General features: G+C 47.0%; 1 protein-coding gene and 1 long non-coding RNA gene across 3 annotated transcripts in view; one reads left to right on the top strand and one right to left on the bottom strand.

Annotated features, from left to right (window-relative positions):
* Window positions 1–27,604, bottom strand: part of LOC137544107 (signal transducer and activator of transcription 2-like) — a 157,307-nt gene that overhangs the window by 54,737 nt on the left and 74,966 nt on the right. The window lies entirely within an intron of this gene.
* LOC137544106 (uncharacterized) lies at window positions 6,527–21,581 on the top strand. Its single transcript, XR_011025726.1, has 3 exons — window positions 6,527–6,563; window positions 15,542–15,659; window positions 21,541–21,581. It is a non-coding gene; the product is annotated as an uncharacterized lncRNA (long non-coding RNA).

The raw sequence follows: 27,604 nt of genomic DNA, 5'->3' as shown, positions 1-27,604 counted from the left end.
ATACAGCTTGAAATGGAAAGAAGCAGACCATACGCGCTGCCGTGCACATTTCAGCAGCACGTATAGGGCTTAATTCAATAAACCGTGATAACTCATATCACGGCCGTTTTCGCACGATCGTGAATTTTCGTGCGAACATTCGCGTTTTTGCGCACAAACTTGTGACTGCGCATGAAAATTTGCGATTGCGGTTTAGTGAATCAAGCCCATAGTGAGCTACACGCAAGAATGGTAGAAGGGCATAGACAGCCCTTCTACCGTTCCCATCATATGTGCTGCACAGCAGTGTGATGCGCTATCACACTGCTGCATGCATTTTTCAAGAATCGCAGCGCTGACCTATTCACTGTAGCAGCAGCGCCATGCATAGCAGTGCAGATGGCTGTGCAATCGTACACATTGCGTTCCAATCACACAGCCATCTATGCTAATTGATGTGAACAATGTTAACAAGGGCTGTCAGCTCTCATGTGTTTTTACATATAGGGAAATGTGCACTGTCTGTGAATAAAAAAAAAAATTAAAATTACAAATCCTAAAATTGGGCTTTAAATAATACCTTTATTTACACAGGCCTGTATATAAAGCCTAAAAGAGGCACATCTGAGGAGCAGAAGAATATGCTTCAAAAATAGGGATCATCAATGAAAAACAGGACCAGCTGTGGTGTATAGATAACATAGTAATAGCATATAAATATAACTGCACCCACTGCTTTTATTTTCTGTATATTACAGTAGAAAAGCACCATGCTAAGAATTATTATTGCTGTGCTATCTGTTGTCATTAGGTATGGCCACATGATGCTGCATGAGCCAGCCAGCCTCCAGCAGTGACAGTTATGGTCACATACTGCTGTATAAACCAGCCTCCAGCAGCATGGGCGTCCGCACATATGGCAAAACCGGGCATCTGCCCGAGCCTGGCCGCCCGCTGCCCCCCCCTGGCCGCGTGCCCGTGCAGCCAGCAGGAGGGAACAGCGCAGAGAAGAGAAAGATAGAAGACCGAGAGCCCAATATAGTGTAGTATGTATTAGTAGGGGGTGGAGATTGTTATGACGTGCAAGTATTATACTCACAAACCTGGGTTGCCTCCAAAGCAACCACTGTTCAGGCAGGTGGGGAGTACAAGCCTGTCCCCACTCAGGATTAAAACGTCGCTCTCTGTGGATAGAAGGAAACTGTAGGGTAGATCACCCTTCCACCAAGGGTGGACTTCTGGATGCGCAAAGGTGTACAGAGGCGCCGGAAGGATAAAAATAGCTAAAAACGTTTTAAAATTGTTCTGGTTGCGGTGGTGGACCGGCCAACCATAAACAGACCACAAGGCTGTACATTTTCAAAACATATACACAATTTATTCAATTACTGAAGAGAGGCACAGAGGTGCCAAGCATCATCGTGACTAAACGCTGTGTATTGCTCCTATCCTTTATTGCCTGAAGAAGCGGGTTTTTTTCCCGTGAAACGCGTTGAGACTCTTTACTGGGAGTAATTGAATAAATTGTGTATATGTTTTGAAAATTTACAGCCTTGTGGTCTGTTTATGGTTGGCCGGTCCACCACCGCAACCAGAACAATTTTAAAACGTTTTTAGCTATTTTTATCCTTCCGGCGCCTCTGTACACCTTTGCGCAGCGCAGAGAAGAGAGAGAGCTATGGGCACAGTGGGGAAGGGCGGACGTCTCCCCCCCCCCCCTTCCCTTACGGGGCTCTCTCTCCCTCGCTGTCCCCTCCGGAATGAAGTGTGCAGTGGCTGGCAGCGGGCGGAACTTACCTCCTCTCGCTCGCCGGAAGTTCTGGTGCCGCACTCTGGTCTGGATCAGGCCAGAGTAGCGGCTAATCCATCCGGCGCATGCGACGAGAGGAGGTAAGTTCCGCCCGCTGCCAGCCGCTGCACACTTCATTCCGGACTCCGGAGGGGAGAGCGAGAGAGGGAGGGAGAGCCCCCTAAGGTGAGTGCCCATAGCTCTCCCTCTTCTCTCCGCTGCTCCCCTCCTCCTGCACACATGGCCACTTTTTCTGGGGACATATACCCCTGGCTACATATACTGGGACATATACCCCCTGCCTACATATACTGGGACATATACCCCTGCCTACATATACTGGGACATATACCCCTGCCTACATATACTGGGACATATACACCTGCCTGCATATACTGGGACATATACCCCTGCCTACATATACTGGGACATATACCCCTGCCTACATATACTGGGACATATACCCCTGCCTACATATACTGGGACATATACCCCTGCCTACATATACTGGGACATATACCCCTGCCTACATATACTGGGACATATACACCTGCCTACATATACTGGGACATATACCCCCTGCCTACATATACCCCTGGCTACATATACTGTGACATATACCCCTGCCTACATATACTGAGACATATTCCCCCTGCCTACATATACTGGGACATATACACCTGCCTACATATACACCTGCCTACATATACTGGGACATATACCCCTGGCTACATATACTGGGACATATCCCCCTGGCTACATATACTGGGACATATACCCCCTGCCTACATATACTGGGACATATACCCCTGCCTACATATACTGGGACATATACCCCTGCCTACATATACTGGGACATATACCCCTGCCTACATATACTGGGACATATCCCCCTGGCTACATATACTGGGACATATACCCCTGGCTACATATACTGGGACATATACCACCTGCCTACATATACTGGGACATATACCCCTGCCTACATATACTGGGACATATCCCCCTGGCTACATATACTGGGACATATACACCTGCCTACATATACTGGGACATATACCCCTGCCTACATATACTGGGACATATACACCTGCCTACATATACTGGGACATATACCCCTGCCTACATATACTGGGACATATACCCCTGCCTACATATACTGGGACATATACCCCTGCCTACATATGCTGGGACATATACACCTGCCTACATATACTGGGACATATACCCCCTGCCTACATATACTGGGACATATACCCCTGGCTACATATACTGGGACATATACCCCTGGCTACATATACTGGGACATATACCCCCTGCCTACATATACTGGGATATATACCCCTGGCTACATATACTGGGACATATCCCCCTGGCTACATATACTGGGACATATCCCCTTGGCTACATATACTGGGACATATCCCCCTGGCTACATATACTGGGACATATACCCCCTGCCTACATATACTGGGACATATACCCCCTGCCTACATATACTGGGACATATACCCCCTGCCTACATATACTGGGACATATCCCCCTGGTTACATATACTGGGACATATCCCCCTGCCTACATATACTGGGACATATACCCCTGCCTACATATACTGGGACATATACCCCTGGCTACTTTTTCTGGGGACATATACCCCTGCCTACATATACTGGGACATATCCCCCTGGCTACATATACTGGGACATATACCCCCTGCCTACATATACTGGGACATATACCCCTGCCTACATATACTGGGCACATATACCCCTGGCTACCTGTTCTGGGGACATCTCTACCCCTGGCTACCAGTTCTGGGGTCATCTATACCGCTGGCCACCTATTCTGGGGACACCTATAGACCTGGGGCTACCTATTTTTGGGGAACCATTGCTGTCAGATTGAGTGTATTTTGGGGAACTGCTGCCAGGTGAGAGGTGTCTACATATTAAGGGGGCATTTTGCCTATTTATCTGAAAAGCTGTCTATTTATGTGCCTCATGACTGCTGAATTTGTCTTGTTGCGGGCCTCATGGTTACTGACTTTGTCTTGTTGGGGGACTCATAATTGCTGAATTTGTCTTGTTGGGGGCCTCATGATTGCTGAGTTGGTCATGTTGGGGGCCTCATGATTGCTGAATTTGTCTTGATGGGGGGGGGGCTCATGATTGCTGAATTTGTCTTGTTGGGGGTCACATGATTGCTAACTGCGAGACTATGGAAAAAGCTGAATCATCATCATATGAGACAATAGCATTAAACCTACTTTTTCCGCTTTTTAAAACAGAAAATGAAACTGGGAGGTTCTAAAAAAAATGAATAATTTTTTTCAGGAGTACGATGGATGAAATTGTTTATCTTCACAGTTTATTTTCAACTTCATTTTCCATAATGTTCATGTATGAGTTAAAACGTTTGTATTTAGTTTAAATTGCTGTTGGCACTTTGTGATAGTAAAGTGACTTTGCAGTTTGGACACTCGACCTCCAAAAGGTTCGCCACCACTGTCCTAATCTAATGTCCCACCATTGCTTAGTTCATGTGAACTTGTCTCCACCCACGACCACACCCACATTCTGGTTCATGACCACACCCATTTGTCGGCGCGCTACGCGCACCGCATGACGTAGCTCACACCAGCCCGAATTTGCCGCCCCGCTTTTTGCCCCCCCCCCTGGAAAATTTTATGCGGACGCCCATGTCCAGCAGTGGCAGTTATGGTCACATACTGCTGCATGAGCCAGCCTCCAGCAGTGGCAATATGGTCACAAGCTGCTGCATGAGCCAGCCAGCCTCCAGCAGTAGCAGTATGGTCACATGCTGCTGCATGAGCCAGCCTCCAGCAGTAGCAGTATGGTCACATGCTGCTGCATGAGCCAGCCTCCAGCAGTGGCAGTTATGGTCACATACTGCTGCATGAGCCAGCCTCCAGCAGTGGCTTGAGCCAAGGGAAATCCCCTCAACTGTCACTCCAGGTGTAGCAGCGGTTGGTGCAGCAGCATAACTGGTGTGCTCCCGGAATTCCTTCCTGAATTTTTACAATACCTACGCCTAGAACATGATTTGCCAACTGGTCTTCTACCTTTGGCTCTGCTTAGTGCCACCAGTCCTTGCCTGGCAGTTTTTCATCATTTGTGGCAGAATCTGGACTCTGGCTGGATACGGTAAGCATCAGCACTACACACACAATATGACACGATGTTTTCATATATCTCCACCTGATGTAGATGTTATCTTTCATTGGTGTTTGTTAAGGGAGGAGATTACATGCCCTCTCATCTATCGAGGGTTCTTTTGTCTGTTTTTTTAGTCTAGGTCTTTCCATATTGCCACAGCAAGCGGTGTATCTGGAAGAAAGAGCACCTATGGCATGCACTGAAATTGCACCACCCCAGCGGAGACTCCTTCCCCTGTAACCAGCATAGGTACCGTAGCCAATATAGCACCCTTACCTCAGCATAAGTAACCCCCCCCCCCCCACACACACACACTGTTCAGCATAGGTAGCCCTTGGGCAAATTAACCTCTCCCCCCCCCCACACACACTGCCCTAAGTATAGGTAGCCCTTAAGATAAGTAACCTCCCCCCTCCCCCACACACACACTGTTCAGCATAAGTAGCCCTTAAAGGAGTTATCAGGCAATTACAGTTAAAATAAGGGCTACTTACCCGGGGCTTTGTCCAGCCCCAAGCTCCCAGCACGTCCCGGTCTGCAGCTCTCCCTGCAGCCGTTCGCCGCCTCTGCCTCCCGGTCTGCGGTGATGATGTCAGGCCGACCTTCAGGACGGCCTGTACTGCGCCTGCGCGAGCGGCCCTGTCAATCACTGCCACGTGGATCAGAGCGTACTGCGCAGGCACATTGTGGCCGGGCTCATTATTCTACTGGAGTGCAAGAGGACACAGCGCTGTAATGGCAGAAGGGAGGGAGATAGGGAAGCTCTGGGGTATCGCTCTCCCAAAGTAAATATCTATTTTTTATTTAAAAAGCTCACAGGTTCACTATAAGAAAGTCTCTGACTTTGCTAAACACTGTTTTGTGATTCTTTTGTGTGTTTAAACAACTTTAATGAGTAATAAAAAAAAAGTGTATATTTTCTTTTGCTTAATGTGATGTTATTTTTCTGCAGTGCGGCGTCTCTTCTCCAAACCGCCCCTCATCATCACGCCCAGCCCTGACGCCATCCTGCTCTACTCACAGTTATGCAGGAGAACAGAGGCGCCAAAAGGATAAAAGGAAGCTAAATGAGCTTAAAAACCAAATTCTTGGTAAATAGAGGAGGTAGTGGTGGACTTACCTCCTCCAAGTAGACACACAACGACTGTAGTAAAGACAGTCAATATATTTTATTTATGAACTCCAAATATGCCTAGCATATTTGGAGTTCATAAATAAAATATATTGACTGTCTTTACTACAGTCGTTGTGTGTCTACTTGGAGGAGGTAAGTCCACCACTACCTCCTCTATTTACCAAGAATTTGGTTTTTAAGCTCATTTAGCTTCCTTTTATCCTTTTGGCGCCTCTGTTCTCCTGCATAATATTGAGTCCACCCTGGGTGGAGGGTTGAACCCCCTTTTTCTCATCTACAGAGAGCGACTTCTTATTCCTGAGTGGGGTCAGGAAAATCTCCCCACCTGCCTTTACAGTGGTTGCCTAATGGTAACCCTGGTTTGTGAGTATTAATATTTACTCTATCTAGTAACCATTTACCAGTACATATTACACTATTGGGGCTCTTGGTGTTCCTTGTTTTTATGCTCTACTCACAGCTCATTGATGTGCAGAAAGCTCTGGTGAGTATTATTATATTTCCCTATTGCAGCTAATTAACCCTTGTTGCTTTTCTTTCTACCAGCTGTGATCTCAGCATTGCGGCTTTCTCCCTTACTAAAGCTTCATGGAAATGACTTATTTTCACCAAACTCTGAACTGTAATCTGTATAGCAATGTTTAAATGGAATCCTACATGACATGTGACATGATGAGATAGACGTGTGTATGTACAGAGCACAGCACACAAATAAATATGCTGTGATGTTTTTCTTGTTTCTGCATGAAAGAGTTATGCTAGGTACCCACGATACAATTTTCTGACAGATTTACTGGTTTCCGATTGAATTTCCGATCTATTTTCCTTAGAGGTGAACAGCAAATCTACTGAAAAATCAATCTGAAATCAGATCGGACATGTTGAAAATAGTCGATCTGACAGTAAATCGGTTAGAAAATTGTATCGGGTGCACCTAGCATTACTTACTGACAGTTGACAGCTTTTCTACAGTGGGGACTACTGATAAGGAATTACAGCCATAAAATACTGTGCTCTAGGAAGCCCAGTTCTCTGCCAGGAGGAGATAGATTTGAAAAAAAAAAAAAAAAAAGGTAAATAGTTCATATATTTGAGCACTCTGGGACTGTTACATTCAGCTGTGACACAACAATTAGGCCTGGAACCCACTATAAAGCGCTATCGCTGATCACAATCGCTAGAGTTTCTAATGAGAGTTTTGTAAGCGATTTCATGAGCGTTTTCTGGCGATTTTGGTAGCGATTTTAAAAAGTGTAAGCATTTTGCCAGCGATTGTGCAGCGATTAGCGGTTTAAATTCTGATTGGTCATTTCAATTACTTTTAATTTTTTTACAGTGTGCAGAAACGCTAACACTAAAAATGCTGCATGTCCTGCGTTTGCGATTTTGGTAATCGCAATCGATCCAGTGGAATTTCGCCCATCCATTAACATTAGCTGAGCGTTTAGGGAAATTGCTAGCGTTTTTAAAACCTCCCTAAACCCTCAAAAAATCGCTCTAGTGGGGGGCGGAGCTAGCAATGGCCGCGTGAGGAAGCAACTTGCTGGAGCTCCCTCTCTTATCCACCAACTGAAGCTGAAATAGCTGTCCTTCCCGCAATTTACCTACTTCTGATTATGCCCGGGAAGTCTAAGAGATCCTCAGGCAAAGAACTGCAGCCTAAACGAACTTCCTCTGTGCAGTCTAAGGTATCCCAGTACCTCCGGAGAAACGAGGCCACGCAAACTCCATTAAAAATGGCCGCGGCCTCGCCTTCTTCCAGCCCAACGCAGAAACTGGCGGAGACAGGAGAAGCCATACCGGATGCAACAGCTAAGGCACTGGGGGAGATTAGAGACTTTCTGCATAGTCTTCCTACCAAGAGCGATCTAGACGATCTTGCCAATCGCATTACCTCCGCTACCCGCGAGGAACTTCAAAGCATACAAGAAGATGTCCTGGAACATGGAGTTCGGCTAACCGCTTTAGAGGCAGAGACGGCGACGATGAGAGCCGAAATAAAAGCCCTGACATCGCAACAGGAACAGCAGAAAGCCACTAACGCAGCACTCCGGGCAGGTATGGAAGATATCCAGAACAGAAGCCGCCGTAATAATATCAGGGTCAGGGGTCTCCCAGAAGATGTTGCAGCCCAACAACTGATACCCACACTGACCTCCATATTCAATGGCCTCCTCAAGCAGCCACAGGACTCCGCTATACGGTTTGACAGAGTGCACAGAGCTTTGAGACCACAGCCTCTAGCAAATGAACCTTCACGGGATGTGATATGTCGCTTACATCTTTTCACTGTTAAAGAAGCAATAATGCAGGCAGCGAGGAAGGCAGAGAGCATTGAACATGAAGGGCATCAGTTACTCCTTTTCCAGGACTTGGCGCCATCAACGCTTGCACAAAGAAGGGCTCTCCAGCCGTTACTGAAAATCTTACAAGAATCAGGAGCCTCATACAAGTGGGGGTTCCCATTTCAGTTACATATCTTGAAAGGAGACAAATCCTTTATGCTACGAACCCCAGCAGATCTACCTGATCTCTATCTGGCCTTAGATATGCGTCAAGTGGATCTATCTGAATGGCAGCCGGAGAAGATATTCCTGGGTCTACCACAGCGCACGAGGAAACAAAGACGAGGCAGAGGACAAATACAACAAGAGCAACAAGAGTAACACAGAACCGCATTGCAGGCGATCCTTCTAGTACCTATTCCGCTAAAAGCCGATTCTGCACTCCCAGATAAGTACAATGGGGACTATCTCTTCGCTAGTTTGCTGATATGATTGTGGGGGGGGGGTACTTTACCGGCAGGGTTGCTATATAACGACTTGGGGAGCAATCATCCGTTTTCGCTGCACCAGCACTTGGGTGGGGGGCCTTGGGGGAAGGGAACTACAAAGCTCAAAACTCTTTAATGCCTTCTGCAAATCCGGATAGAAGTGAGACACCAGAGGAACAGGCCCTGCCTGGAACCCACTGGCAAGCATCAGCAACATGGTCTGCTCCTGTCGGGTTTGCCTCAAGACTACTCCTTCTTAAGACTCAACGTATATTCGGGGTCTCACATGTGGTTGTGTAATGGTGGCCGGGATAAAGCGGACGATATACTTTGGGGACAGCCAGAGGGAGGGCGGGAATCCGTGTTGCTGGAAACTGAAGTCACCTGATCCTATTGCCATATCACTCCTATACCTAATCCTACTATGTGGAATTGTTGCATATCTGAGAGGGGTATCTGTCATATGTTAATGCCAATGGATGATTATAAGCAGGCTCAGGCTAAACCCGTGTGGGATGTGTGGGCATGCCTGACGCGAGCTCTGGGGGCGTTGGAGCATGCCTCCGCGATCTGGGTTCGGGGTGATGGCTAAATTATGTTAGACATGTGGGCATACTACGCGCTATATATATGTATAGATATATAGGAATACCCTTAATTACAATGTGATTGTTCATATACTGGCACCCTATGGGTGCGATGCTCTGAGAGGAGGTTGGAGATGGACGCGGGGGGTGGAGCCACACATCCCGACTCACGCAAGGCCTCGTGCCGCTCCTTAAGCTAAGACATAAGTAGACTCGGCGACTCTTATTGGTCCGGGAACAGACCCTAGCCGGGGCGCAAATGAGGTACACCTAAACATCTCCCAAATACAGCTTATAGATGGGATGTTCCCCTTGCAATCACACGCGGAGCGATCAAAGTGGCAGAAATATTCACACACTTATCAGGAGTTTGATGACTAACATCCTGAACCACTATAAGGGATGTGTGGTGTGGCTCTGGTGTTTTTCTCTCCATCCTTGTCTTGGTGGTTTCATAGTGACATCCCCTCCTTCTGTAGGCCCCACATAGTCTCTTACTGACTTCTACAGCACTTTAAACAGACGCACTTAACCCCTTCGAGGAAGAACTCGGCACACCCACAGATCCCGTACAGAAGCAATTCTTCCCCTGAATCCCTCCCTCTCCCGCAACTCAGATAGAACTGCACATATTTGCTGGTAAACAGATAAGAAACGTACACAGTCAACTACTGTGATTATACTCTCTTTCCAGCCCTTCCTGCAGCGCCTCCTCCTTTCATGCCTAGCAAAGAGATAAACAAATCCCTAAGACTTATTGCACTTAGTGCAAAAGAAACTCGGCCAGAGGTGCGGGATCCTTACAAATACTAATGGTTTCGCCATGCGGAATCTGGTTCAGTAGGTAAGATGACATAACCGATAATGATTACATATACTATTAATACGAGGGTGGAGGAGGGAGGGAGCTGTCATCTCGTGTGGCAGTGCATGGCATCTTTTTTCCCTCATAGGACTGTCCTGTTCATACAGGACAAGAAAATGGCGGTAGCCAACTACTCTAAGGTTTTCCTTCTGTTGAAGGTCAGGTTAATGTTCTGGATTGTTATTATCATATTCATTTTACGTTATGACATTAGTATACATAATTCTCTCATGGGTGTTTCCTCCTGGTTAATAGATATCTCAAAAACACTTTATGGCTAGCATGAAAATTGTAACCATCAACGCTAAAGGCCTTAATGTACCGGAGAAGAGGCGTATCCTCTTAAAAGACATGTGGAGTCAAAGAGCCCAGATAGTTTTCGTGCAAGAAACTAACTTTAAAGGGCCAGACCATCCGAAACTGAGAGACAGGCACTATCCAATTTCATATTACAGCACTTCTCCCCAGTCTAAAATAAAAGGAACTGCAATACTTATCAGTAGCTCCCTGCCCTATACAGAAATTGATTCAAAAATTGACCCTATGGGAAGATATGTATTCGTTAAATGTCTCATCAAAGATAGGAAATACACCTTGGGGTCCCTTTATGCACCCAACTCCGATCAAGAGCAGTTCTTCCAAAATACGCTGTCAGTGCTAGATGCTTTTGCTGAAGGTAGCATTATCCTAGGTGGTGACCTAAATGTGGCCCTCACCCCAAACCTAGATACATCACATGGGAGAACTAGCATTGCCCACGCGAAGTTAAATAAAATCAAAAAAGCCTTTCAAGACAGACAGCTAATAGACGTATGGAGGGCGACGCATCCCACAACGAAGGACTACACGTTCTTCTCAGCAACTCACAAGGTGTATTCTAGGATTGATTACATCTTGGTGTCACACAATCTCCTATCGGAATATATAACCTCTGACATTGGTGTAATCACGTATTCGGATCACGCCCCGGTACAAATGACAATAAATTGCAGGGCTAAGAGAGAGCTGCTGTTCACATGGAGACTTAATATTTCCATGTTGCAAGACAAGGCCGTGAAAGAAGACATAGAGAAACAGATGAGAGACTACTTTTTGCATAATGATGTGGAAGATGTGTCGCCAACCATACTGTGGGAAACACATAAATGCGTAATTAGGGGAAATCTAATTAGATTGGGGACAAAACTAAAAAAGGAAAGAGGAGAGGTAATTAAAAAACTACTGGAGGAAATTCGTGAACTGGAATTTAAACACAAACACCTACCGAATGCTAATGACCAGAAAACATTAAGCGAGACAAGACATAAACTTAACAAAATCTTACAGGATAATGCCAAACAAGCGGCGCGCAGGTGCCAACACATATTCTACTTGCATGGGAATAAATCTGGGAAACTCTTAGCACGAGCTCTAAAGCAGCAACAACAGAAAACGTACATCCCCCACATAATAGATCAGACAGGTACGAAGCATGTAAGGAGTGAATCCATTGCTAAAACATTCAAGGAATTCTACCATAAACTCTATAATTTGACCCAAGAGTTTACTGGTACCTGTAAAAAGCCCAGTCCCTCTACTGCACAGGAATATATTAACAACTCTAACATGCCAAAACTATCAGAGGACATGAAAAAAGAGTTGGAAGAGCCATTCACAGAGATGGAGATTGGGGAGGTCATCAAGGGACTTAAATCAGGGAAGGCGCCAGGACCTGATGGATTCCCTGCCGAGTATTATAAAAAATTCAAAAGCACATTAACTCCTTATTTATGCAGGATGTTTAATGCTCTAGCGGGAAACGGGGAGTCAATTACCTTACCCAGACAATCATTAGAATCGCATATCACAGTAATAGCCAAACCACAAAAAGACCCTGCAGCATGCGGCAGCTACCGCCCAATTTCGCTGTTAAATTCAGACCTGAAAATATTTTCAAAAGTATTGGCTAACAGGCTGGCGGAATATATGGGATATCTTGTGCACTGGGATCAGGTGGGGTTCATCCCACAGAGAGAAGCAAGAGATAACACAATAAGAGCAATAGACTTGATCCAGCTTGCTCGGTCTGAAAACAAACCGTGCATGATACTGTCCACAGACGCCGAAAAGGCCTTCGACTGAGTGGGCTGGACGTGGATGCGTACAGTGTTGCAGCAGATCAATCTGGGAGATAGAATGCTTGCCTGTATAAATGCTCTCTACACCGTTCCCACTGCCAAGATAAAAGTGAATGGAATACTCTCGGAACCTCTGCATATTACAAATGGTACTCGGCAGGGATGCCCTCTATCACCTTTAATATTTGCCCTAGCCCTGGAGCCTTTCTTATGTAAGATCAGGGGAAATAGTGATATTACAGGGATATGCGTTAAGGATACAGATCACAAAGTTGCAGCCTACGCTGACGATTTGCTGTTCTTCATGACGCGTCCTAGACTGACCCTTCCCAATCTCCTCTCTGAATTCGCTCAATTTGGAAAACTTTCCTTTTTCAAAATAAATTTCGACAAATGTGAGGCCTTTAGCGTAGGACTCCCTACAGAAGAGATAGACAATATCAAGCGTAACTTCCCATTCAAATGGAATGACAAAGCCATCAAATATCTAGGCACTAACATTTCCACCTCACTCAAGGATATATACTTACATAATTTCCCACCCATGCTACACACATTGAAATCAGACCTAAAGAAATGGGAACTACCCCAGCTGTCCTGGTTCGGGAGAATAGCAGTCATTAAGATGAATGTCATGCCCAGACTTCTATACCTATTTCAAACGCTCCCAGTGGCGATCCCCATATCATTTCCACAACAAATGCAAACTATGTTTTATGGGTACATTTGGAAACGGAAACCACCTCGCCTTCAGAGAGATATATTATACAACACTAAACAGAGAGGAGGGCTTGCGTTGCCCAACGTTCGACGTTATTACTATGCAGCAATACTGACCAGAGCAATAGACTGGTGCAGACATCGGGAATACAAGCAGTGGGTCGGCCTGGAGGATTCCCTAACAGATTATCCAAACAGCAGCATGTTGTGGACATTGGAAAAACCACAACCTTCTTGGTGCCTACCACCTCTGTGTCGCATTACTCATTCTGTCTTCCACAAGGCAAACGCTCTCTTGGGGCTCTCCTCCAGGCCTTCACCGCTGCTACCACTCTCACATAACCCTGGGATAGGAGGCACTGGAGGGGACCTACTGAATAATAGAGAACGTAGAGGGAGAAAGCTTTGCTTTAAAGATATGTGTCAGGAAGGCAGATGGATTAACTTAAACGAACTCAGAGAGAGACAAGAGAACGATAACGTCCTCTGGTGGGAGTATTTCCAATACAGGCATTCCCTAATGAACCATGGGATTCAACCCTCCCAGCTTAGGCGTAATACTGATTTCGAGGAACTGTGCCTTGGTACAGATCCCATTAGGAAGACCCTTTCTCAGCTCTATGCCATCATGTCAAATCTGGCAGAACCCCATTTGTCGTTCTTTAGCACATGGGAATCAGAACTAGAGACCACCTTCACAGCAGCACAAAAAGATAAAATGTGCATATTCGCCCATAAATCCTCCAAAACAGTTAGGATCCAGGAGATTAACTATAAACTGCTTACTAACTGGTACTATACCCCAGTTAAGCTTCACAACATGTTCACAGAAAAGGAAGACAAATGCTGGAGATGTAAGAAGGAGAGAGGTACCCTATCACACATTATGTCTGACTTCTGACTTCTGGAGACTGATTGAACGACTCCTCAAATCGATGACTGATAGAGCAGTTCCTTGTACCCCCGAGTTCTACCTTCTTCATCTTAATAATTGGACTATGAAAAGCTATAAAGCATCAGTGGTAAAACATATCCTCAACGCAGCCAAATGCTTACTAGTACGGCGTTGGAGAGGTGAAGCTCCCCCAGGAGTGGAGGAGCTGTTAAAAGAAATAGATGGTGTGGAGCTGATGGAGAGTCTTACATACACAGCACTAGATAAAATGGAGTCTTATAAAAAGACTTGGTCTTATTGGAATTACTTTAGAACCACAGAAGACTTCCAGATAACATTGAATGGCTCTTAGCTTAGCACAGTAGTAATGGAAATGTACTACAAATAGGTCTGAGGCAAAAGTTGATGGTGGTGTTTATTAAAAAACAGTCTGAGACACCAATAAATTAAATCAACACACAGGAGAGAAACACCCAGAGGGAACATGGGGGGAGGAGGGTGGGAAGGGAAGGGTATAATTATAAAAATCAACATTGGAATTGGGTGGACAAACGCTTATACTCTGTAACTGTAACACATTCATAGATTCTATAAATGTTTAAGCCCTAATAGGCTATATAACGTGAGCTCTTGTAGCACCACGTATGAATGTGCATATGTGTAAAATATACTGTGAATACCTTGTGCACGGGACCATACACATTTTCACAAGAGGTGTTGAACCATACGAAATCAACAAGATACTTCATTTGACAAACAATGTCTGTAATATGTAACATTTCTGCCTGCTATGTTTTCAACTGTTTCACACAATTTCTAAAATAAAGATTATAAAAAAAAAAAAAATCGCTCTAGTGGGTTCCAGCCCTAAAGCAGTTAAACAGCATAAAACTGAGATATCTAAAAGTCATTTTTAGCAGTAGGAGGATAGATACAATCGTTTGACTCTTCACTTTGTTTTCATTTAAGTACCTAGTAATGAAAAAGTTGTAAACTAAGCAAAAAAATGAGTTCACACAGGCAGCGGTGGCTAAAGGAAAAAAAAAAAAGCTTTAGCCATCACTTTTGGTGGATACCATGTCTTGCTGGGTATGGGGAAAATGCCCCCTTTATTTGGGAGACACCTGGAAAGAGGAGTCAATACTGAACATATTTATTGGGAATTATAATATTTTTCTGGCACTGAGCTCGCCATTCTTAAAGGACTTCCGAGGCCAAATTTAGAAAAAAAAAATAGCCAGCTCCGGCTTTGTGCAGGCAGGAGAGCCGACCCGGGCCGTGCGGTCGGGAGCCGTTCGGGGGGCGATTGAGCGGCGGGGACCCGGCGGAACGGCACAGAGGGCGCGGACGGCGTCCTCCGTGTCTTCCAAACTGATGCAGGTATCTAACTTTTTTTATTTATTTTTTCTAAATTTGGCCTCGGAAGTCCTTTAAGGGAATACTGCTAATGGGGTAGAATATTGATTGTTTTCTGTCTTCATTCATATATGTCATTCTCTTTCCAGCACCGTGAGAGAGCCACGCGGGCCATGAAGACTGCCCGGGCCATCCAGAAGTCGTGGGATGAGAAGACAGGCCGGCGAGTGCACCCAATGTTCCGGCTGAGTGAACCTGCTGTTCCAGGTAAGAGCCTTGTAAAGGGAGTTGATTTCAGATCAAGAGTAGTGAAAAATGCTGTAATTAAAGCGGACCCAAACCAAACATTTTTTTAATTAAAAATATTTAGTTGCACCACTCTGACACATACAAAGATAAATAAACACTCCTTCAAACCTATGATCATTTCAGTGCATGCTTTTCACCCTTCTCATTTCATAGCTAGGGTTATACTGGGGGCAGCCATTAGCAATTCCTCCATTGCCGCACACCATCTACTCCACCAGTTTGCCGGGAAAATCCAGGCAATTTGAAAGGAAGGGAGGGGTTCCTCCAATAAATGTAAAATATTTTATATTTGTCATCATGCAGCTGAAAAAAGGCTGCTATTTATTATTATAATTTAGAAAATAGATTTCATTCCTGAAATCCTGTATTTTTAATTTGGGTCCACTTTAAGTTGATTCTACAACTTAACACAACACAAGGACTTATGGACATTGGAGTTGGCATTTCAGCTATTGTTTACCAAAAACCCCAAACACTAAAGATGATGGGAGGTGAGACTAGGGCTTTGTTGTTTGTTAGAATTAGGCTATAATATTCTACTTAATACCTGTACTACACATACAATACATTATCTCATCAGTTTATTTTTGCTTTAGATTTGCTTAAAGGGGAGGTTCACGCAGGATATAAAAAACAAACTGCACTTACCTGGGGCTTCTTCCAGCTCCTGGCAGTCGACCGGTGCCCTCGCTGCAGCTCCTCTCCCTCCCGGCGTCCAGCGGTGAAGAAGCAGACCTCGCCAGGGCGACTTCTGTGCGCTCCACGGCGGGGGGTCACGTGGTGTAGGGACGTCATCGGGTCTCTACTGCGCAGGCGCAGAACTACTGCGCCTGCGCATTAGAGACCAGATGATGTCACACCACGTGACCCGCGCCGTGGAGCGCACATGAAGCCGACGTGGCGAGGTCGGCTTCTTCACCGCTGGACGCCGGGAGGGAGAGGAGCTGCGGCGAGGGCACAGATTGACTGCGAGGAGCTGGAAGAAGCCCCAGGTAAGTGCAGTTTGTTTTTTATATCATGTGCGGATCTTCCCTTTAAAGAGACATTGAAGCGAAAAAAAGAATTATGATATAATGATTTGTATGTGTAGTACAGCTAAGGAATAAAACAGTAAGAGCAGAGACATATGTCTATTGTTGTTTCCAGTACAGGAAGAGTTAAGAAACTCCAGTTGTTATCAATGCAAAAAAGCCACTGAGCTCCACGACTTTCAAAGTCACAGAGAGTTCTGTCTTGTGAAGCTTGTCATCTCAAGTATCAGTCATTGTATTGTTTTTTCTTCTTCAAAGAAGGGTTAAAAATGTAACTGGGCTGCTCTGTGAAATCATTTAGAATGCTGAGTAGTGTGTAAACTGCAAATATTAGAGAATGATGCAATGTTATAAAAAACACTATGCAACTGAAAATAAAAATTTGAAAATGTTTTCTTTGCTACGAATGTTCTAGTAATTATCCATATACTACACAACCAATTAATTATATCATACATTTTTTTTTGCTTCAGTGTCTCTTTAAGGTAGCCATACATCAGGCAACTTGGTGGCCGATCGACCATCCAATTTGATTATTATAATCGAATTGGATGAAAATTGGAGCCACCAAGTGCATGCCCAATCGACTACGCAACCAATTGGTCGCATTAGTCGGTCTGACATGCTGCAAGATGTAAGGCTGACTTGCTCGATTGGGTGTGGGGCGATAACGGCAAGCGATATTGGGACGAGATGAACATGACGAAACTCCCGACGCTGTCCCCCTAATGTGCTATGAGCCCCCCGATGTCCAGTGTACTATACATTACCTGTCTGTGGCTGCCGCTTGTCCTCTGCTGGCTCCGGGTGCTGTCCTTTGTCCATGCACACGTGGTTGCCAGAGTAACGGGGGGGGGGACGTCACACACACGCCCATGTGTACACCGGCAACCATGTGGGGCGTGTATATGGATGAAGGACTGCGCCCGGAGCCAGCAGAAGACAAGTGGTGGCCATGGACAGGTAATGTATAGTTCACTGGGCACTGGGGGGCACATTGCACATTAGGGTAACAGCATTGGGCCAGCAAGGCGGTGGATGGGGCGTTACAAGGCCGATTTTGGATCGATTTCAGCAGATTCGAGAAAGATTTGTTTCTTGGTCAAATCTGCCCATCATCGCTAGATGTATGGCTACCCTAACTTTTTATGATGACACCAATTACAATGACAATTAACTTTTTCTCCCTAGTCTTCTCCTTGGTGATATTTTCACACCTTGTCAATAAAATGTCCTTTAAACCAACAGCATACAAGAAAATACTCAGAATAATTTTTAAGGTTCGTTTTCACCCACTTTTTGGCACCTTTTCAGAAGCTAAGTGCTGAAAAGTGGTTTTAAAAAGACGTTGAAAAATTATCTTCATGCAAAAATGACGCAGGGGAAATTTGGGCACCCAGATGACCCGATAGAATATCGGTAAATGTACTGATATTTTACTATAGCTAAACATAACCCTATTCTCACACTGTACCCTCCCTCTACCAATGCTTAACCTTAACCACCCCCATATGACTAAGCTTACCCCCCATGCCTGACCTCAATCATCCACCCCTGTGCCTAACCGTACCAACTCCCAACAGCTAGCCTTAACCACCCATCCCCCATGGCTAACTTTAACCACTGCCAATCGCTTAAGAAAAAAACAACAACACTGTTTTTCGGCGCCACCATACGCACCCATTATAATACTGGAATCCAAATAAACATTGCGCATTGCGAGTGTCCCCATGTCCGATATTTATTGGGCAGCAAGGGTGCCCAATTTCCCCTCAATACGGTATTTCAATGGGCGCCTGTGGCCACCACTAGCAAGCCCCCAAATTTCCCATCACCAGAGACAAAGTTAAATGCATATGGGCCCATATGTGTTCATCAAGATGGCGCCTGAGTAGGACGCCAAGGCACACAGGGCTCCGGCTCTGCTAGCTTTTTCCCCCCTTCCATTTGTGTCTCGCCTGCGCCGGGAGGACAGAGGAGTTACCCCTGCTCTGCTCATCACGGGGAGCCTGGGCGCACTGTGCTCCGGTTCCTGCATCACCCGGATCGCCGCCATCATACCGTCGCACCCATCCACGTGGACCACACACGGAGCCGCTCCACTGCCGCGGATGCCGATGCGGCCGCCCTGGGAGGTCAGGCCGCTCCACCGCTGCTCTCCAGGGCGCACTGTGCTCCGGATCCCGGAACACCCAGATCGCCGCCATTACTCCGCTGCTGCCATCCACCACGTGGACCACACACGGAGCCGCTCCACTGCCGCGGATGCCGATGCGGCCGCCCTGGGAGGTCAGGCCGCTCCACCGCTGCTCTCCAGGGCGCACTGTGCTCCGGATCCCGGAACACCCAGATCGCCGCCATTACTCCGCTGCTGCCATCCACCACGTGGGCCACACACGGAGCCACTCCACTGCCGCGGATGCCGATGCGGCCGCTCTGGGAGGTCAGGCCGCTCCACCGCTGCTCTCCAGGGCGCACTGTGCTCCGGATCCCGGAACATCCAGATCGCCGCCATTACTCCGCTGCTGCCATCCACCACGTGGGCCACACACGGAGCCACTCCACTGCCGCGGATGCCGATGCGGCCGCTCTGGGAGGTCAGGCCGCTCCACCGCTGCTCTCCAGGGCGCACTGGGCTCCGGATCCCGGAACACCCGGATCGCCGCCATTACTCCGCTGCTGCCATCCACCACGTGGGCCACACATGGAGCCACTCCACCGCCGGGGGAGGTCAGAGGCAGTTGCAGCCGCTCTGGGGAGGTCAGGCCACTCCACCGCTGCTCTTCGCACCATGGAGAGCCTGGGTATGCTGTGCTCCGGATCCCGGGATCGCCGCCATCACAGAGCCGCAGCCATCCACCATGTGGACCACACACAGAGACACCACTGCACAGGCAATGCCCTCCGTGGCTCTCTGCCGTTGCCTCTCCACCGCGACTGTCCAGGGTCTCCTCGCTGCTGGTGCCTGCCACTGAAGGCATCCAGGCCCTCCACAGAGGTACCTTGATCAGGAGCCTTGCTGGGGCCATCCTGGTCCTCAGGCTGCCGGGCCCTAGTTTTTCCAGCATCTGGCTGGGGCCCACCGAACTGGCACCCACTAGCACCTTACCACACAGTGCCAGAGCAGCAGCTGCCTGCCAAGTAAAACTTTTAAATGGACTGGGCTGCACTGTAATCTTTCTCTTCTCTCTTTCCTTCCTCAGTCTCTTTAGATACTCCTTCTCTTTTTCTCTCTTTTCGCTGTCCACTTTTCTCCAGGACACACGGCGGGGCATCTGGAGCTGCTGCGGAGCTGAGCGAGCGCCACCGGCAGAAGGCCACCGGCTGCTCCCCTCACACAGCTCTCCAGACTCCCCCACGCGTCTGTCGTTATAGCCAGTATGCTGTATATATAGGTATATGCTACTTGTACTACTGTACCTGACTGTATATGTTGGATTGCACGCATGTGTTTGTACCATCTCCGACCCTGTCTGTGCCAAAAATAATTCCGGGTACAACCCCCGTTGTACTTGGCGAAATAAACGTGATTCTGATGTCACTGATGAAGTTCTATGTCAGTGAGGTAGAGTTCAGATGGCCGCTGCTGCTGACATGTGGATTCTGGAGTTTGCAGCCCCCAGTTAGCAGATGGGGGATGTACAGTGGAGGAAAGCGGTGAGTGTAATGATATACTGGGGTTGTTTAATAAGGCTACCGTTTTTTAACTGGAAGGGGGATTAGGATTTCAAGTAATAAATGCTGGGTGATGGGTGTTCACACCCGAAATGCGGAAGTAGCCGCTTATTGAGATGGGTACTGTAGTCTTTAGTCCAATATGGACAGCCTATTGGAGTGGCCGCATGATTATGACAGAAGCGGCAGCAGCGAATGAATCCAGCTGAGGCAGCTGGTCATGTGATAGAGGTGGAGAGTATTTAAAGCGTCCCTCAGCTCTGAATGGCCGAGCCCCTGATGAGTCATTGGACGAAACTAGTAGGGCGGAGCCTAAGGAGCTGAGGAGACGCTGGAGGATCCTGTGCTACGTTTTTTTATATGCGCATGTTTTACTGCAAATTTGTAAGTGCACTACTTTTATTACTTATTAAAATCAAACGGAATTATGCTATGGTCGGCTTTGTTTGAGTCCTAGGATGTCCTTTATCCCAAAAACTGAAGTTATAACAACACGCTATATTGCTGGTCTGTTGCGGGTCGGCCAGTGCATCTGGTGAGCGCCTTGTGTATCTGTTTATGGTGGAAGCACGTTGGTGGCACTGTTCTGGAAAAGGGGTGCACTGGTGATAATATTAAGCTCTATCCAAATGGTATCACACTATTGCATTTCCCTTGTTTTATTCTGAGCTTATGGTCGGATGCCTGGAGAGGCTGGTGAAGTGATCGGAGGAATCTCTTGCTGGCAAGGCCAAAAACGCTGACTGCTGATCTGAAAAGATTGGCCAACCGATCTGGTGAGCGTATAGTGATAAGCGCTGTGACAGAAATTTATCAATTTCTTTGGAGGAAGTTTTACAGTGAAGAGCCTATACTTATCAAATGTGGATGAACTTTGTTTGGACAGCATTAGGCTTACGCCAAAGAGGACATTGATTACTTAGCAACATTAGTGTTGCAGTTCTTGTTACTGTTGATCGCTCTGCTTTTATGCTTTTAAGAGTTCAGTCACATCTTCTGAATTTGCAATCAATGGGAGGAGACATTTTCCTTTACGAAACTAGAACCATTTTAATGTAATCTCATTTGATCTTGAGCCCATTATTTTGTGTGAACAGTATGACTGATCAACATGTTTTCTCACCTCCTGACAGAGACTCCGAGACGATTTGGCGGCCCTTTCTCCCGAGCTGGACTGATGGACGGATGGTGACAGACCCATTTGGCTCCCCAGGAGAGGTAACCTGTGTCATCCCCACACACATACACAGTCAAAAATAGGTAGAGTGTAGTGACCAGCAGGTAGTGATAGGTAGGTTGTAGTTGCCAGCAGTAAGTGACAGTTAGATTCTAGTGGTCTGCAGATAGTAATTGGTTGATTTTAGTAGCAGGCAGATAGAGATTGTTAAACTCTAGTTGCTAGCAGGTAATGATTGTTTCTTGTAGCAAACAGGTATATTGTAAGGGCCCATTTCCTCACCTCCGCTCCCATTCGCGTCACTCCTGCATCTCCCGCTGCCAAAGTGTATTGGAGGAGAGAGCGGGTGGCTGTGTGAGAATTTGCAGCAAGCTGCAGATACTCGGATCGCTCCGCACCGCTCCACAAAACTAGCACGCAATTGAAACTGTCCCTTTGCCGTGCATTGGTTACAATAGAGCCGCGGTGCAATGCGTCTATGTAGCCGCATCGCACCGCGTGTAATGGAAATGGGCCCTAATAGTAGGCAGCAGGAGGAGGTGATGAGCAGTGCCAACAGTAAGAGGTGATGAGCAGAGGTGACAGCAGGAGGAGGTGACAAGGAAGGGATAATGGTAGGTAAGGGGTGATAATCAGCAATGGCAGCAGAAAGAGGTGAACAGCAGTGATAAGAGAAGGTAGAGGTGACAAGGAGTAAGGACAACAGGGGTTGAAAGCTCTTTCCTGGGTGGTCAGTGGGTGGATGTGCAGGACTCCCTGAGTGAAGAGCCTATTCCACCACTGGGGCTGCAGCAGCGGCAATATGACATGTCCTCGGTAACCATCAGAGTGATTTGTGGCCAGTGCGAGGTCAGAAACATCCTGAGAGCTCTCGCAGCTTTATTTCCATCAGGGCCACTTTAACCACTGAATATTCACTTTATTATCGGATATGACACATAATGGATCTCCTTGTTGAGGTGATGACCGGTGCATGAAGACGTATGGGCACTTCCTGGATTAGGGCAGATGGCGGAACATCCCCTCATATCGAGTGCACCTGGGTTTCCCTCCATGGATTTCCATATTACCGGACTTGACTTTCTTTCACCGTATGGTCACGGGAGGCTTTTTATCCCCGTGGCAGACGCATTGTGGGGCTCAGTCCCCTCTTGTATAGATCAGAGCTATACGCTCTGGTCAGACACATTGTGGGGCTCAGACCCCTCTTGTATAGATCAGAGCTATATGCTCTGGTCAGACACATTGTGGGGCTCAGACCCCTCTTGTATAGATCAGAGCTATATGCTCTGGTCAGTCACATTGTGGGGCTCAGACCCCTCTTGTATAGATCAGAGCTATACGCTCTGGTCAGACACATTGTGGGGCTCAGACCCCTCTTGTATAGATCAGAGCTATATGCTCTGGTCAGACACATTGTGGGGCTCAGACCCCTCTTGTATAGATCAGAGCTATACGCTCTGGTCAGACACATTGTGGGGCTCAGTCCCCTCTTGTATAGATCAGAGCTATATGCTCTGGTCAGACACATTGTGGGGCTCAGACCCCTCTTGTATAGATCAGAGCTATACGCTCTGGTCAGACACATTGTGGGGCTCAGACCCCTCTTGTATAGATCAGAGCTATACGCTCTGGTCAGACACATTGTGGGGCTCAGTCCCCTCTTGTATAGATCATAGCTATATGCTCTGGTCAGACGCATTGTGGGGCTCAGACCCCTCTTGTATAGATCAGAGCTATATGCTCTGGTCAGACACATTGTGGGGCTCAGACCCCTCTTGTATAGATCAGAGCTATACGCTCTGGTCAGACACATTGTGGGGCTCAGACCCCTCTTGTATAGATCAGAGCTATACGCGCTGGTCAGACACATTGTGGGGCTCAGTCCCCTCTTGTATAGATCATAGCTATACGCTCTGGTTAGACACATTGTGGGGCTCAGACCCCTCTTGTATAGATCAGTGCTATACACTCTGGTCAGACACATTGTGGGGCTCAGACCCCTCTTGTATAGATCAGTGCTATACACTCTGGTCAGACACATAATGGATCTCTTTGTTGAGGTGATGACCGGTGCATGAAGATGTAGGGGCGCTTCCTGGATTAAGGCAGATGGCGAAACATCCCCTCATATCGAGTGCACCAAGGTTTCCCTCCATGGATTTCCATATTACCGGCCTTGACACTCTTTTACCGCATGGCCACGGGAGGCTATTTAGCCCTGTGGCAGACACATTGTGGGTCCCAGACCCCTCTTGTATAGATCAGACCTAGACGCTCTGATCATACACATAAGTGTAGCCAGACTCCCACCAGTATAGGTAGCCTTATTTTCCACCCCCCCCCCCCAGTATAGTTGGCCAAAAAAAACATATCAGAGTCCCCTCCTACATGTAGGAGTCCACTCCTACCTATAGGTAACCAGAGTGTCTCCCCTAAGTAAAAGTAGCAAGAGTTATCTCTTGCTACCTATACAAGGGGGACTCTGACTCCCCCTTGTATAGGTAGCAAGTTTCCTAGCCCCCATATAGGTAGCCAGAGGCCCCCCTAGTATAGGTAGCATTATGCGCCTCCTCCCCTTAGTATAGGTAGCCAAATTCCCACCAGTAAAGGTAGCATTCCGCCACTATAGGAATACTTATGTTCTCCCAGAGTCCCCCCTTTCATAAGTAGCCAGATCCATCCAGCATAGGTAGCCATATTCCCTCCTTGTATAGGTAGGCTGATCTCCCCCCCCCCCTTGTATATGTAGCCAGCCCCCCCCCCCCTTTCCCATACAGGTAGCTACAGTGCCTCCCTCCCACTTTTATAGGTAGCCAGAATCCCCCACCATCTGCAGCTGTTCCTGGTGACAGAAGATTCACAGGAGGTTCTCCTAGCAAGATAAGAAGAGCAGACAGAAGATGTCCAGCGGAGACAGCGTGGTAGCATGATCTGGGGAGACACCTGGGATCCAGGGTAAAAGCCGACTGCCACATAGGAGTCAAGAAGGAATTTTTTCCCCTCCGAGGCACAAATCAGACCTTGCTTGCCTCTGGGGGTTTTTTCGCCTTCTTCTGGATCCTGGGTTGAGATGACTCCACAACAATTGTAAATACAATCTGTATCTGTATTCAGGCAATATAAAATAAAATTACAACAAATTAGCTTAACTTTTTGTGTCTTCATTAAAGTCAACTGTGTGTAAATATCCTCTTAGGGTAAAGGTCTGCTTGGCGGATGGGTCAAATCCAGTCTTATCAGCTGAATGACCGATTGTACACACGCTCGATTTGACGTCCAAACGACCGGACGTTCAATCGCCCAAGCGACCGGTCGTTTGGAAAAATCCGACGTGTGCATGTACCTTTAGATAGCATGCTTATCTATATGACATGTCTGTTACAATGGACATGTAACGATCGGTGTCAGCACACAGAGAGGATCTGATTATTGGTGATCTGCAGTATCACCAAGAATACAGATCTATACCCGATTATGGATGATCTGCAGAATCACCAATAATACAGATATAGTACTAACCTCTGGACACCTCTCGATATATACAGTATATATGGTGAGTGTTTGGTGTAACAGTATGACTTTGAGTAACCCACCTGATGAGCAGGTGGCCCCAAGCAGTACAGAAGACATTGCTATAGAGAATACAGAACCTTCCAGCAGCCTGCGACTCTCCAAGGGGTGGAGTCAGGCTGAAGGTAGGAGGGACCAGAGAGTGAGTGACACCTGAAGGTGGATGTCACTGACTGATCTGGAGACTATCTCTTTAGTGGAGAGAGATAGCTCTCGAGGTCGGGCAAGCCAGGTCGGCAACACACAGACAGACAAAGTACAAAGACAGAAGGCTGATTCGGTATCCAAGGCAGGCAGGGTTTGGCAACGGAATATCAGATATGCGTGGTACCGAATCAGAAAGCAGAGGGATAGTCAGGAAATCAACAGGTCATAACAAATATCAAACAATGCCTAGTCTTGGGTGTGAGGTCCGTGGTCTCTACACCCTGGAACTAGTCTGATGTATAACAGAATGATAACACAAGTTCCCTAGTCTTGGGTGTGAGGTCCGTGGTTTCTACACCCTGGAACTAGTCTGAAGTATAACAGAATGATAACACAAGTTCCCTATTCTTGGGTGTGAGGTCCGTGGTCTCTACACCCTGGAACTAGTCTGAAGTATAACAGAATGATAACACAAGTTCCCTAATCTTGGGTGTGAGGTCCGTGGTCTCTACACCCTGGAACTAGTCTGAAGTATAACAGAATAATAACACAAGTAATCTGGCTCAGTGTGAATTCCCAGGTCCTCCTGGTTCAAACACACTGTTGGATCTGACTAAGGTCTGAGTGCTTCCACGTTGTGTTCGCAACGGCAGACAATTTGAGAGTGACCAGCAGCAACCATATATAGAGCAGTGCTCTCTGGCGCCACCCTTAAGTGATCAACCAATGGTTACCAGCTCTGAGGTCAGCTGACCGGCTTGGTCAGCTGATCCACCCTTGGCCATCATAAAAGTTCTGCCTTTCAACGCGCGCGCGCGTATTCCTAAACATGTGTGAACTAACAGACTCAGCCACACCCGATGCACGCTGCTGCGTGCAAACCTCCTCGCTGGACGCGGAACCAGCCGCCTTGCTGTCAGTACATGCGGCGGCTCTTCCACGTTCTCTCACAGGACACCAACAGATAACAGAAAATGATGGATGTTGCAGTGTATCATACATCGGATTTTCTGTTCCTGGTTGGATCCGGCATGAGTTTGAACCCAGCTTAACACATTTCACACTTTAAGCCAGATTCATTAAGTCATTTCCTACCATCTCTAAGTCTCTTTTAAATTAGCAGTCATGTGATTGCATCTTAGCACATGAACTAAATGTAATCAATTCAGATTACCCCGGTCCGGATTTAATTAACAAGAAACCATCCACTCTGACTACCTGGACACTCAACCTGCATAGTGGATAAAGGGGTTATCAAAAGAACTTGGAAACAATTCAGACCTGCATGAGTTTGTTTTTGCTGGAATAAAAGATTGCCATCTATGACATTGGACATTTCTTGATGTGTTATGCTGGATCCACACGGTGCGTTCGCGCACTCGATTTCCCGCTCGATTCCCGTCGATTCGTTTATTTCCAACATGTCCGATTTGGATTTCGATGGATCGTTAGGTCGATTTGGCATACTTTGCATGCGAATCGACCTAACGATCCATCGAAATCCAAATCGGACATGTTGGAAATAAACGAATCGACGGGAATCGAGCGGGAAATCGAGTGCGCGAACGCACCGTGTGGATCCAGCATTAGATTTGCTCATACAAGAGTATACCCTGCTGTAAATGCACCTGTTATCTGACAATAATCCGATTATCTCTACTTGTTTTTGCTTGCCCCAGCAAGTGAAAAAGCATTAACCAATATTTCAAGCAGGGCTATAGCTTTTATAATGATGCTCAGGTTACACATCAAAGTTACCATTTTTATTAATTACCGGTAAAAGCTGGTTCACACTAGGTCCAGAAACGTATCCGTGGCTTCGTTTTTTAAAACCTGATCAACACTGGAGCCACGGATAGCAATGTTCAAAATAGCAGCCGTCTTTCCCAAAACAAAAAACGGATCCATCTGCGTTTGCCAGGACCCGTTTTCAAAGCCTGAACGAAACGTCCGGATTTGCTGCATTTTCACGGACCGCACATAGATCGTGATACACGCAGGGGTAGGGGAGGGCAGTGCAAAAACGGATCTCCCTCTACACAGGCTATTCTTGCACACAAAATGGAGGGAGATCCGCATTGCCTACTGCCTGCTCTTCTCCTTCACGTCTCCCCAATAGGTGTCTCCCAGGTAGCCTGAGGGGGTAGCAGCCGGGACCAGGGTAGCGAGCACAGCGGGGGGTACGGGTTTTCCCCCCTTCACCTGGGTCCCCCGTCCCCGCTCCCCCCTATAGCTATTTGCGGCAAAAGTAAGTGAGCGAGTGAGAGGGGAGGTTTACCTTTCTTCCTCTGCTCGCCGCG

This window comes from Hyperolius riggenbachi, chromosome 2, assembly GCF_040937935.1.
Source record: "Hyperolius riggenbachi isolate aHypRig1 chromosome 2, aHypRig1.pri, whole genome shotgun sequence".
NCBI classification, from domain to species: domain Eukaryota; kingdom Metazoa; phylum Chordata; class Amphibia; order Anura; family Hyperoliidae; genus Hyperolius; species Hyperolius riggenbachi.
The sequence above is the reverse complement of the archived record's forward strand: the minus strand, read 5'-3'. Positions and strand labels throughout refer to the sequence as shown.